A 14,846-nucleotide genomic window follows, 5' to 3' on the forward strand; every position below is an offset into this window, starting at 1 on the left:
ATTCACAATGTTTCTCACAATTTAAAAAAAGGTTGCACAAAGAGCGAACGTCCGAGTTGTTTTCTCTGCTCATGATAAACTGGATAGGCTTTGCAAACTTACTAACCCTAAGAAAGACGCGCTACCAGTGTGTGGAAAAAGACATGTTAACAAGTATGTTGATTGCACTCGCGCAGGAGTATATAAGTTTCCCTTGTCGTGTAACAGTGTCTACATTGGGCAGACCGGTAGGTGTATTAACGATCGCTTGCGCGAGCATAATTACAATGGTAACAACAAAATTTCATCAAGCGGGTTTCTTGCCATACATTGCAAATCTTGCGGCTCAAACTGCTACTTCACAGGTGCATCATCATAGGACGTAGCCACAATCAAGTGACGCGTGAGATTGTTAAGGCTAGAGCACTGCACGGGCCGATTTTTTCAGCCCGGGCCCGGTTGCGTTGGGTGGCCCGTCCGAGCCCGATCAAAACTTTTATGGCGAGACCCGGGCCCGGCCCGGGCCCGGAAATAATCTACGTTACCCACCCGGCCCGGCCCGCCAGCCGTGGCCTTAGGCCCGAGCCCGGCCCGAGCCCGACACGAAACCGGCTTGAACCCTGCCCGAGACCGAAAAATAATGTTTGTCAGAGTTGAGACGCCCGAGAATAACTCGCTGCACGTTACATGCACACCACCAGAAAGCCCGAGCCCGGCCCGGGCCCGGGTCAAAAAGCACACGCCGTGCCCGAGCACGGCCCGAGCCCGAAAAAAAACTGTTCTACCCGGCCCGGCCCGGCCCGTGGGCCGGGCCGGGCCCGGGCTTTCGGGTAAGCCCGAGCCCCTGCAGTGCTCTAGTCGAGGCTGATGCCATTTTGGAATGTGAGAAGCTGTGCGTAAGCACACCCTCCTTAGCTTTAGCAAGCAAGGAACGTGAATTTCTTAAATTGTCAAGACAGGTTCAGTGAACTGCACTCGCATGCGTCTTAGTTTTGATTTTTATTTTTGGTAGTTCTGTCACGTGCGCTTTGAGCGGGCTATATAATGCGCATTAGAGTCATGAAATAAAACCAGTTGGAAGTTAGCGCTCACCCTGTCACCTGTCCCCCTTATTTCCCTTCTTACTCAAAGTGAATTGCGCTAAAGCAAGACAAGAAGCCAGAGACTGCCCCCCTTCCGAACGGAATAGAAGATGGCTTGGGGAGCTCTCGTCGACAGTGGGCTTGGGCGCCCGGTGTCGACGAGAGCGCTACCATGCGCTTACGTGCCGTCTTTCTGCAGATCGCGGCAGCTGGGGTACTGATGTCGGCGCAATCACCGTAACCTGGACACGCCTACCGATGCCCGGTGGAAATGACGGGAGCATCGCTGGATCTTTCGACCATGTCGGCTGTCATAGAAAACGTCGGAGGACAGTGGGCGTCGCCAACAGACCATCAAGTACTAAAGCGGCAGTCTCATGCCATCACAACGGGGCCCAGTGTCTTCTTCTTTCTGGAGTTTTACCCGCCGTGGTTGCTCAGTGGCTATGGTGTTGGGCTGCTGAGCACGAGGTCGCGGGATCGAATCCCGGCCTCGGCGGCCGCATTTCGATGGGGGCGAAATGCGAAAACACCCGTGTACTTAGATTTAGGTGCACGTTAAAGAACCCCAGGTGGTCCAAATTTCCGGAGTCCCCCACTACGGCGTGCCTCATAATCAGAACTGGTTTTGGCACGTAAAACCCCATAATCTAATCTAATCTTTCTGGAGCTTTACGTGCCAAAAGCAGTTCTGATTATGAGGCACGCAGTAGTGGAGGGCTCCGGATTAATTTTGACCACCTGGGGTTCTTTAACGTGCACTACAACGCAAGCACACGCGCTTTTTTTGCATTTTGCCAACGGGGCCCGGTGTCGACGAGAATACTACCATGCGCTTACGTGAGGCCTTTCTGCAGGTTGGTGTTGCATATCATGCTACTCCTAAACCTAAGAAGCGCCGTTTTCTGTCGACACCGTGGCCCTTGTTTCTTGTTGCTCGCTTTATTGGAAGTGCGCCTTTCACGTGGTTTTGCATTACGAGCTTTGTAGTGCATCTGCTCTGCTTGCCCGGAGACGTCGAGCTGAATCCTAGACCTCTGACAGAGGCTCAGGTTGCAAAGCTCATGAAAACTGTTGATGTCATTCCTGTAATTCAAGAAAAAAACAGCAATAACTTTTGAAGGAGGTCTCAGTTGTCCGGTCAAATCAAGGCGAATTCACTGAGAAACTAGATTGTTTGGCAACAGAGCTATCCGAAGTAGACGAAGAGATTGAGTCCTTCAGAGGCACACAGACAGTTGTCATGAACCTTCAGTTAACTGTTGAATCTCTGACGAAACAAGTTCAAACTTTGTCAGAAATAAACGACAACTTAGAAAACCGATCTAGGCGATGGAAACTTGTTTTTTATGGTACTAGGGATATTGAAAAGGAGACCTGGGATGAGGCAGAAAAAAATTTTTATCTCTTTGTGTAAGGATCTGCTCGGTGTGAGCATCAGTCACAGTGACATTGAACGCGCTCACAGGATAGGGCGATACAGAGTGCAGAAGCCACGCCCAACTTTAGTTGCTTTTTCGTCCTACACAACTAAACAGAAGGTCTTGCTTGAATGTCGGAATCTTAAAGAAAGAAGCTACGCTATGAGTGAGGACTACTCCGCGCATGTTCGCTTCGAAAGAAGGCGTCTAATTTCATTTGCCAAAAAGCAAACGCACTCATTTAAGCTTCGGTTTAACCGTTTCAATATTGCAAACAGCACCTACATCTTTGATAACGAGGCCAAAAGAGGTGGTGCAGTGCAATTCATAGCAAGCCCACGAAGTTAACCATTTGCGCATGACGAACAAAGTTTGCATCTTAAAAGTATCAACTGTCGCAGCATAAAAAATAACGCAGATGAGTTCGCGGTCGTAATGTCACTGCATTGTCCGGACATTATCATTGGGACTGAATTCTGGCTGGATGACACAGTTTTAAATGCTGAAGTGTTCACTATACGCTACATGGTTTATCGCTCGGACAGGAACAGACACGGAGGGGGTGTGTTCATACTTGTTTCGGATAACTTGCAAAGCTGGCCGATCGACCTTTGCGACATAGACTGCGAGCTTGTTATGTGTAAATTTGCTTCACAAACTGGTAGGACAGTTACAATAGCCTCGTTCTACAGGCCCCCAGGAAATGACAGTGCAGCTGTGCAGCTGTGTGAAGCACTGGCGTCAGTTTCTTATGGCGTAGTTCTACTGGAGGGCGAGTTCAACCTATCAGGCGTGTCCTGGGGCCACGGTCTGCCGACCAATTTATCAAACTCATCGTTACCGTCACCTCACAAGTAGCTTCAACCTTATTGAGTGCGTCGAGTCCCCAACCAGAGTTACTGCTATGTCATCCAACAGCCTCGATCTCCTCTTCACAAATGAAGCTGATCTGGTGTCTCCACCTATAAGTGTTCCCGGTATAAGCGACTACGCTGTCCTTTTAACCAGCGTTTCTTATCCACACCAAAATAGAGCTCGGCTTACTCCAAAACTGATATACTTTTACGATCAGCGAAGCTACCAGGCAATGAACAGTGAATTAACCGATTTTCTTCTAGCTTTCACAGGGGTTTGCGCAGAAAAAGATGTTAACATTGCTTGGAGCGTACTGAAAGATAAAATACTTGCACTAATTTCGGAGCACATACCATCAAATCTCTAACTGCCAAACGTCGGAAAGATAAACCATGGATCAACCCCGAAATCCGTCAACACCTTAGAAGAACTCGCCGTGTTTTTCAGAACGTCAGAAAAAGCAAAATGCCAGTTACTTCTGAAAATTTATTTTCTGTCCAACAATTTTATAAATGGAAAATTAGTCAAGCGAAGCGTCATTTTTTCTGTACTTTAGATACAAAGATTCGACACAATGACAAAATTATATGGAATCTCACCAAAAAAGCCAGGAAAGATAAAATTGATATACAATGCATCACGTCTCACAATGGCACGATAACAAATGATGAATTGAAAGCCACTGCTTTCAAGGACTATTGCAGGTCCGCTTTTTCTGCTAATTAAGCGATGAACAATATTCCTTTACTGGCATGCGCCTTAATTGTTCAGGAAATGCCCAATATCACTTTATCAATTCATGGCATTTTTCAATTCCTTACGAGCCTAGACATAAACAAAGCGACAAGTCCTGACGGCATACCCAATCGCGTGCTGAAAGAACGTGCTAACTCTCAGCAATCTTCTTCTCACAATGCATATGACGTCATTATCTCAGGAATCATGCCGGACGAACGGAAATCTGCTCATGTGGTTCCTGTCCGTAAGAAAGGTCCAAAAAATAACTTGGAACAATGCCGCCCAATTTCTCTCCTATGTGGCGCTTCGAAAATTATGGAACACATGGCATACAGCAACCTAATAAGGCACCTGAATTCTCAAAACTTTTTCTACCCAGAACAGCATGGTTTTCGCGCCGGAATTTCTTGTGACACACAGTTAACGGAATTTTCTTTTGACATAACTGCATTAGATCAAGGTACTAGTGTTGACTGTTGGTTCCAGATTTCAAAAAAGCATTTGATCGGGTGCGACACGATTGTAAAATACAAAAACTTAAGCAGTTAAAAATTCCCGCTGACCTAATGAACTGGTTCATTAACTACTTCGTAAATCGCAGACAAATAACACTGGCAAATGGCTGTTGCTTATAAGCTATTCCAGTCACGTCCAGAGTACCGCAGGGGTCTGTTCTGCGTCGGCTATTTCTTATTTTTATTAACGATATTGCTAAAAGCATCCCGTTGAACTTACGATTGTACGCAGATGACTGCGTTGTTTACCGCTCGATAAACAATCCAAGTGACAGCAAAATCCTTCAGCAGGACATTAATAAAATTTCGAACTGGTGTGCCACTTGGTGCATGACACTTAATGAATCAAAATACAACTATGTATGCGTTTCTAGGGAAAAAACTGACGTTTCCCAGTCTTACAGGCTGAATAATTCGACCATTTCGAGCGTAACAGGGGCCAAGTACCTCGGCGTTCACTTCTCAAGCGATCTTACTTGGCAGGATCACATTGCACACAAGGGAATAACACACTGATATTCTTGGCTCAATGTTTTCACCCCTGTCCTCTGGCAACCAAGAAGTAATTATACACGGCATACGTAAGGCCTATTCCGGAGTACGCGTGCACAATATGGCACCCTTATCAGGACAACACTAAATACCTCCTAGAGTGCGTACAAAACCGAGCGGCACGCTTTATCACTGGGAGCCATAGGTCGGCGCACTCACTCATGATTGCACTCACTCAAACTCACGTTCACACTCACCTCTATACGTCCAGAAGCACTCACCACGTTCACACTTATCTCCACTCACACTCACAGTGGTGACTCACCTCTATACACCCAGAAGCACTCACCACGTTCACACTAACAGCACTCAGTCACATTCACACTTATCTCCACTCACACTCACAGGCACTTACCATGTTCACACTCACTTCCACTCACACTCACCGGCACTCACCGGCACTCACCTCCACTCACACTTACTGGCAGTCACTCGCAATCACTTCCACTCACACTCACTGGCACTCACTCGCACTGCACTCACCTCCACTCACACTCACTGGCACTCACTTGCACTTGCACTCACCTCCATTCACACTGACTGGCACTCACTCGCACTCGAACTCACCTGCACTCACAGTCACTGGCACTCACTCGCACTTGCACTCACCTCCACTCACACTCACTGGCACTCACTTGCACTCGCTCTCACCTCCACTCACAGTCACTGACACTCACTCGCACTTGCACTCACCTCCATTCACACTGACTGGCACTCACTCGCACTCGAACTCACCTGCACTCACAGTCACTGGCACTCACTCGCACTTGCACTCACCTCCACTCACACTGACTGGCACTCACTCGCACTCGAACTCACCTGCACTCACACTCACTGCTGCTGCGAGCTATCGCATATCTAGTGGCGTCACAGAAATGAAAATATGCCTAGCGCTTTCGACGTTAGCTGAACGCTGGCGTTGCTTCCGTCTCAAAATTTTCATACGATCTTTTACAACAATACTGGCATTAACAAATCAAAATACATGCTTAACCCGCATTGCATATCCCATCGCCGTGAACGCCCCTTAAAAGTAAGGCCAATGAAGTGAAGAATGAACTTGTTAAAGTATTCTTTTTTTCCAAAACCATCAATGAATGGAATGCTCTGCCTGAGGACACCGTTTCTAAAACATGAATATCAGCCTTTGTTAATGAACTACTTGACATGTGATCAGTTCGTGTGTTTTGTTGTTACTTTTTTTCGCGTTTGCTCCCCTACTATATATATTCATGAGAGTGTATATGTGCGTATATGTGTTTATATATCTATGTATGCACATGTACGTGTATATATGTATATATGCACATATAGTCCTTTTTTCTTCTTTTCCCATTTTTGCTTAGGAGATAGTTATGCTGCCTGCACTGCATTATTCTTCATCGTGTCTTTTATGTAACATTAATTACCGTTGTTTTACATTTGTATCATTTGCACCCCTCCACTGTAATGCTCTCTGAGTGAATTGGGGACTGTATAATAAATAAATAAATAAATAAATAAATAAATAAATAAATAAATAAATAAATAAATAAATAAATAAATAAATAAATAAATGGCTGCCCGCCAATCGCTCAGGCACTCGCTACTCGCACTGCCAGTGAGTATGGATTTATTTGCGTATAAGAAACCTTTTTGCATGGCAGTACAACAATATCGAGCCCTTTCGGCACGTATACGACATTGCTCTGCAGCTCTTCCTTGCTGAGGATCCGTTTTAGGGGCAATCTTAACCTCCCATTGGACGCCGCCGCGATTTTCGACCAGCCACCGGAAGCTAAGGAAGGGGAAGCGGACCAATCGGAGACGCCGGCACCACCCTCTTAATCCGGTTATCAATTTCCACTGCGCTGGCTCAGCCCCATCGCAGCCCTCTCCACTTGAGCGTGCTCCTTGCCTCTTGTCAGCCAATTAGATAAGAAGAACCGCTCAGTGTAGGCAATGTTATGCGTTTTCAATGCGAACAAAGGTAACCTCCTATAAACGAGTAGAGCGTTTGATCGGGCTGTTCAGACAACGCTGCGGGTCACCGCCCGATGTTTGCGTCGGCGGTTACGTAGTTTTGACGTCAGGAGATCATGATAAAAACAGATTAGAATAGTTTTACGTTATATGGCCGATGGTGCCACGCGCACACAGGCAAACATGAACACATCTCACTCGATGGCCGCGGACACTAGCTGTCAAAACGCTGGCGCGACGAAGCGCAGCTGCAGCAGCGAGTGAATTGGCCTCCAGTCGCTTCAACGCGAGCTAAGCCCTCGGCGTACCTAGACTCTGTCCATGTTTGCTTTAAGTTTTTGCAACTAGCTGCTCTTTCATCATTACTATTTGATTCCAGAAATGTTCACAGGCTTCATTCATACAATCTGGCAATGAGGTATAAGCAACATTTAAACATACCTGACTGAGCATTTCAGTCTCTGGCAAACCAAAAGAGAAAAACCCGAGCATATGCCTCGCGCTCGAGTGAACAATAGGAAAGTCAGAACCCCTAATTGTGAGCTTCGGTATACGTTACCTGCTCTGCTAAACGAACTTCATGAAAGAAAATATTGCCGTATCGGAGAGCACTAGCTACAAAACTGTCAGAACATTTTTGTGATTTATGATGATTAATCTTTTATTGCGATAGCAATTATATGGACACTCCAAAGCAGATTTCTGCCGTCGCCGTCGCCGTTGCCGTGAGGTTCCGTATGACGTCAATGGAGATGAAATCGTCGCCGCGCGCCGCCGAACGCTGTATGTACGATTGAAAGGGCGCGAGGGACGCGCTCTTTCACGGGGAGTGAACCCACGGCGGAGAACAAACGCGCGTTCTGCGCCGTGCTTCCTTAAGGGCTGCAGAAGGAGGCGTCTCTTTCCTCCTTTACAATCACCATATATGTAGAGCAAACGCGCCTTCTTCCGACGAGCGAAAGGCGGTGGGGGGGGGGGGGGGGGGGGGGGGAAGGGAGGTGACGTTTAGCTGTGGCACCAAGTGCCTATTTATATCAGAGGCTCCTGCAACAGTCGGCAACGCCGCACGCATTTTGTGCGAACGCGGGCAAAACGCCGACGGCGTCGACATTAATTCTGCGTGTTTCCGGTGCTGCTGCATGTCCAAATACAGCTGATAAAGCTACTATCATTACTCCGTATAGCTCTCTATCGCAATTGATGCTTCGCCTTTCAGGTGAAACTGCGACCACTTTTTTTATGTTTAGGATTTGTCAGTGCGCATTTAGTGCTCATATAACGTATTTAGTAATTTCAGAATTCTTCCCCAGATATTTTTTGTTGTTACAAAGGTACGGAATTGTAATCACAAATTGTGTGCTGTGAATTGTATAAAATGCAACAAGTGTGTGATATTCACTGTACTGGCATAGACAAAATCCTGTACCCACTGTTTCTGCCATATGCTTAAAGCGCTCGAACTCCGTCAAGGGAACTAGTTTTCACTTTTTGTGCAAGCTCCGTCCCTATTGTACATTGTACAGAAAGGCAGAAATAAGTCATGTGTCATTTGTCATCATTTGTGGGCATGACCGCAAGAATGCTGACACATTTAGAGATAAAAACGGTAGGCGTACGGTGGAACTGATACGGATGTTAGCCAGAGCTCTCTAGTGTAGAGGGTCATTTGAGAGTTGATTTTTTATCCTGTAGTGGAGTCTTTTCCCTCGTGTGTGGTGCGCCGTAGTGCACTTTGTAATACGCCCAATCATTCGTCGACAAACCCGTCTTCCCTGTCAGCGCTGGCTTTTTCCTATTGGCTGCTTCGGAGTCGGACACGTTGTTCAATCCCGCATGAACTTTGATGACGTGACAGTTGTGTGAACCTGTGTGCCCTGCGCACACCAACACCGAGCAGTAAACCTTTCTCTCGCCGCCTTGCGACGTCGCGCAGCTAGACCGCGATGATGTCGTCGCGGTCAATAGACATTTCTTCATGTCGGAAGAGAAGGTCCCGGCGACAGTGGCGGCACAGGCGCAATAGTCGGCAGCGATATTCGCTACTTCGTTGCACCGGAGAACTCATGAGGTCGGCGGCGGGGAGCGACGGGAGCGGTCGCAAACTACGTCGGCACCGTAAAAGATCGCAATTATTTGCGGTAAGTTGCCCCTGCAAGCCTTTTACCGTCGTCTCCAGGAACCTCTGCGTATACACCCCGTTTGTGAGAGTAGACAATGTTTTGGCCATTTTCCGGCCGTTTTTTTTTTCTTTTTTTCGGCCATTTGAAGCTTTCGCCACGCCGCCGCGGAGCTGAGCCTAACGACGGCAAGGCCCGCGCTCGCCCCGCTCGGGGATCCCCCGGCTATGGCGGCTGCAAATCAAGTCACCGGATACGACCCGGAGTCCCTAAGGGTCGTAAGCATAGATACAGCCCAAACCGAGACAACCGAAGAAGAATACCTCCAGGATATGATCCGCGTCTGGCGCGGAAGGAAGAACCGGGCAGCGGCCTCGAGGAATGCCTGCGCGGGTGCCGCCCAGCAACAGACGACGGTACGCTCTGAGCATTCGCAGGGCGGGAGCGCGCCGTGCGCGGCCTCGAAGCGCGCCAAGCAACTCCAGTGACGGCCGCCGAACACGCCGCGGAATCGGAAAAGACGACATCATCGTGGTGCTGAAACCACGAGAGACCATCCACCTCAAGGCAACTTTTGGTCCTGTACAAGCCGGCGCTGCAAACCGCAGCATCATCGGGGATGACGCAAGTATCGGACTTGTGGTATGGCCCGTCTGGGACCAAAACGTGCTAGTGTGCGCGCTGAAATCAGTGGACGCCGCAGAGAAGCTATTCTGGGATATTATGCTGCCGGTTGGGGGACCGCCAGCTGCCATTCCGGGGACACCCTAAACTCTTCGGTGAGTTCTCTCGGGGCGTCGTGACCGTCTCTCAGGACGAAACGTCCGAAAGCGTGAAACGCAAACTCAGTGCGGAACCAAATGTAGTGTCTGTGCGGAAGCTGGGGCGAACCCCTGTTGTGGTGCTCACCTTCGCGGGGACCAAGGTGCCACGGACGGTGTTATGCAGCTACGAACGGCTCCCTGTTCACCTGCATAAGAATACAGTGCCTGCATGCCCCTTCTGTGGCACAGTGGGCCATCGGGCCGATGCCTGCCCACAACCGCAGGCCAGGCGCTGCGGATGCTGGGGGTCCAGGTCCCTGATGCCAGTCCTGACGGTCCCGCGAACACCAGTGTGCTCCAAGCTGTCTCCTCTTCGGAGGCAGCCACCCAACCGGAGCTCCCAGCTGGGCCTGGAGCTCCGGCTTTTTTTCCGGGTGGGGAGCCCGGGTGGGGATCCGGGTGGGGAGCCCGGCTTGATAGGTTTCCGGAACCACCCGGCACAGCCGGGAGCTCCAGCTTTACGGAGCTCCCGGCTGTGCCGGGTGGTTCCGGAAACCCATCAAGCAGGCCTCCCCACCCGGATCCTAGCCAAAGACAGCGACGGGGCCTAAACAGGTTCCTACGCCCAAGGGCGGCCCCAAGAAACCAGAACCTAAGAAGGCCCAAACTGGATCTCCTACAAATGTAAAGTCCGGGATCCAGGCAAGGCCCCCGGTCCTCAAGGCCAAGGACTTCCCGCCCTTGGCACCCGTCGAACCAAAGGTGAGCAGTTGGAGGGGGGCAGTCTCCAGACCCTCCCCTACCGAAACCGCCGTACAGCAGCAGGTAGAGAAGCTCAGGCGCCAAAACCAAATTATAGCGCGAAAAATTCATGAATTAGAGGCCAAGCAGGCCGGGCCATCCGAGACAATACAGGAAGCCGAGATAGAGGACGGGGATGACGTATCATCCGTAAAATCCTGCCTCACTAGCGTCTCGCGGCGGACCGAGGACACGGTAGTTGGATCAGTTTCTACTGCCGGTCACATCGGCCGCCTCGAGGCCCTGGAGCGCACAACCGAGCAACTGGAGGAGCGAGTCGCAGCCCTCCCGAATCAAACCATGTCGGCAGTCCGCGAATCCTTCCTGGACATGTTCACGGCCGCCTTAACGCAAACCCTTCCGGAAATTGTGGCTAAGGTTTCTGACCCCGTCCTTAATGCCATGCAGCCCTGGGTCAGCACCCAAATTAAATGTGCCGCTCGTTGCGACTCCCCGCTGCTCAAACGCAAGACAGCCTCTCGCCAGGCAGCCGAGGAAAGCGGTTCAGGGCCTGCTCTCGGTGGGCCAGTGCAACCCCTGACTTCGACTGCGCCTCCTCCCGGCCCGAGCCGGTCCCCCACTACGTAAAATAAATACAAGATGTCTAGCCGACTGAACAGGAACGCTAAATATCTAGAAAAATTCGAGATCATCCAATGGAACTGCGGATGTTTTAGAGCTTGGGAAAGGCGGTCGCACCTCCAGCTCTACCTGCAGTCCCTCGGTGACATGCCGGCGCTCCTTGCCCTGCAGGAGCCTGACATGGATGCTAAATTCTCAGGCTACAGCACCTTCCAGGGGGGCCCCCCGACGTGCATCCTGGTGAATAAGGCTTACACCGTGGTTCAAGTCGACTTAGACTTGATCACCGAGCAAGAATACACAATGTTCCGGGTACTGCCTCTCAGACACCGCGACCCGTCGATACATAACCTCAACATATACTGCCCCCCGCATAAACCGCGTGTAACGTTTAGTGAAATCTTCCTTCGCACAATCAAATTGGCAGTCAAAGAGCCTTTAGTGATCGTTGGAGACTTCAATGCTCCCAGCCTTCACTGGGGCTATTACTTCAGGAAGGCCAGAAGGCGTAAGCTGGCGGAGATCATTTCCACTCTTCGCCTCACGTTGCTCGCGGACCCGGCGTACCCCACCCGAGTGGGGAACTCGGTAACCCGTGACACGTGTCCGGACCTTTCTCTCGTAAAAAAATGCGGGGGACACCGCCTGGGAGAACTTGGGCGATTCTCTAGGCAGCGATCACTGCCTTCTACGGGTTACACTCCTGGCAGAAGCAGCGCGTAAAAGATGGGGTCAAGCCAAGCTGACCGATTGCCACAAATTCCGAAATCAGACTATACCTCCCGTACTCTTTTCTGGCGGCTACGCGGAATGGGCTAAACACAGAGACAGCATTCAGAAACAACACGTCACTAAACTACAAACCACTGAAGAGATCCCCGCAGTGGACACTCGTCTCCTGCACTTGTGGGAGGCGCGCCGAAGTTAACTAAACGGTGGAAAAAGCAGGAAACCAATCGCAAAGTACGCGCCCGCATAGCCCAACTCATAGAGCAGGCTGCAGCATATGCTGCCCAGCTCTCAGATTCAAATTGGATAGCAGGCTGCGACGTTGCAGCTCATAAGATGAGCTCCAGGGGGACATGGCGTCTCTTTCGCAGTCTCATCGACCCCTCTCAAACGAGAGGGGAGATACAAAAGCAGCTTTGGCGGGCTCTGCAGGGGTACCAAGGTACAACGGCGCAGCTTGCGGACACCCTGTGTGATAGATATCTCTGTCGTACGGAGGACCCGACTGGGCCCGAGTACACGTACTCTGGCAAGCTTACTCAACAACTCGATGCCCCTTTTGAGTTGCATGACCTTAAGGCGGCCTTGGCTAAAATGCGACGGGGTACGGCTCCGGGACGGGACCGCATAACAGTGAAACTGTTGGCGAACCTCCCGGACTCAGCCTACCTCCATTTGTTAGAATACATGAACCAAATCTGGGGTGGGCGTCCACTCCCTCCCGAATGGAAAACGTCACTTGTAACGTTCATCCCCAAAGCAGGTAACGCCGTTAATACGGACAACCTGAGGCCCATATCACTGACTTCGCGTGCGGGGAAGCTTATGGATACAATGGTACGGGATCGCCTCTCTCCATACCTGGAGGGCAGGGGCTTCTTTGCAGCTACCATGTTCGGGTTTCGCACGCACATGTCTGCACAGGACGTCCTCCTCCAGCTGCACAGGGACGTAATACGACCCACAACTATGCAACGCAATGACAAAGCCATAATTGTCCTTGATCTGAAAGGGGCTTTCGACAATGTTAAACACGGTAGCATCCTGGCTAACTTGAATTCTACCGATTGCGGCGCTAAGACCTACGCATATATGTAAGAGATTTCTTCTCTAAGCGCCAGGCCCTTCTTCGGATCGAGGACGAGGAATATGGCCCTTACACGATGGGAACAAGGGGTACCCCTCAGGGAGCGGTGTTATCATCGCTCCTGTTCAACATAACTATGATGCGCCTCCCAAGCCAATTGGCCCGTGTGGAAGGCATTCAGCATGCGGTATATGCAGATGACATTACAATCTGGACCACCGAGGGGAGCCTTGGAGAAATGGAGCACCATCTTCAGCGGGCCGCTTCCATAGCCGAGGCATATGCCATAGACTGTGGTCTCCAATGTGCTCCAGCCAAATCGGAGCTTCCGCATGTCAGAGCGAACCCAAAGGATAAGTCAGCAATACACATCTCTCTGTCGGTAGGTCCTATCAGAGACAGACAGACAGACAAAGAACTTTTATTCAGGTCCTGAGAAACTGCGTTGCAACGCCCCCTTTCAGGGGAAGTCGGTAGCAGTCGCGGGCCGCTCCCACGCAGGGACCGGAAGACCGTGGCCCTTCGCCCTCTCGCAGGCCCTCTGGACAGCCCGAAGTTGCACCAAAAGGTCGCCGCTTTTAAGGGCTTCCTCCCAGTCCTCTTCGTTGATGAACTCTGTGCCGCGTAACGCAGGACATTGCCAGAGCATATCGGCTAATGAGCAATACGCCTCTCCGCAGTCCGGACATTGCGGTTCGATATTGGGCGAGAAGTGACTAAACCTGCCCCTCGAAGGGAAAGACCCCGTTTAAGAGGTGAATGAGCTCTGGATTCTGGGCATGTTCATTCATCACAGACTCAGGCCGGACACCAATATTGCGAAACTCAATGGAGTACGCGAACAGGTATGGCGCGTGATCCACCGTGTTTCCAACAAGCGGGGCGGTCTGCGAGGCAGGGATGCTCTTCGGCTAGCCCATGCCTTCGTGACTAGCCGGATCCTCTACGCCGTGCCATACCTTTGCACTACTAAGCAAGAATACGAGTGAATAGACGTCATCATCCGCAAAGCAACCAAGCGAGCCCTGGATCTCCCGGTGACTACCTCTAACGCAAAACTCATTGTGTTGGGGGTGCTCAACTCCTACCAGGAGTTGCGGGAGGCCCACCTCGTGAACCAATACACGCAACTCATGCAGACAGCCCCCGGCCGCCGCCTGCTCAACCGCTTACACACCCAACACGCTTGCACTCCAAAGGAGGCGGAGCGTATTCCAGAACTGTGGCGCCATATGCTCTCGGTCTCTCCGCTCCCTCGTAACATGGACACCGACATGCACGAAAGCAGACGACATGCGCGGGCTCGGGCGCTTGAGAGACAACACGGTTCCCGACCTGGTGGGGAACTATGTGGACGTAGCCGGGCCATCGCCCACGGGATTTTACACGGCCGCCGTCGTTCACCGGGAAAAGCACGTTGATGGGCTCTCCTTCCGAGCTCAAAATTCAGCGTGAGCTGAGGAAGTAGCGATAGCACTTGCTGTCGCGGACCCCAATTGGCTTGCACGTGACGTCACTTCCGCCTCAATCAAGCGCCAGCGTCCATGCTGGCGACCCATTCTTCGTTTGGCAGCTGTCCGTCCGTGCGGTCCGTACCGACAAGTTCCTTGGCTGTGACGCCTGACCGCTCCCGATACGTTGTGAATTGTTTTTTATCCTTTC

Source organism: Dermacentor silvarum, chromosome 10 (genome assembly GCF_013339745.2).
Source record: "Dermacentor silvarum isolate Dsil-2018 chromosome 10, BIME_Dsil_1.4, whole genome shotgun sequence".
In the NCBI taxonomy this organism is placed as follows: Eukaryota; Metazoa; Arthropoda; class Arachnida; order Ixodida; family Ixodidae; genus Dermacentor; species Dermacentor silvarum.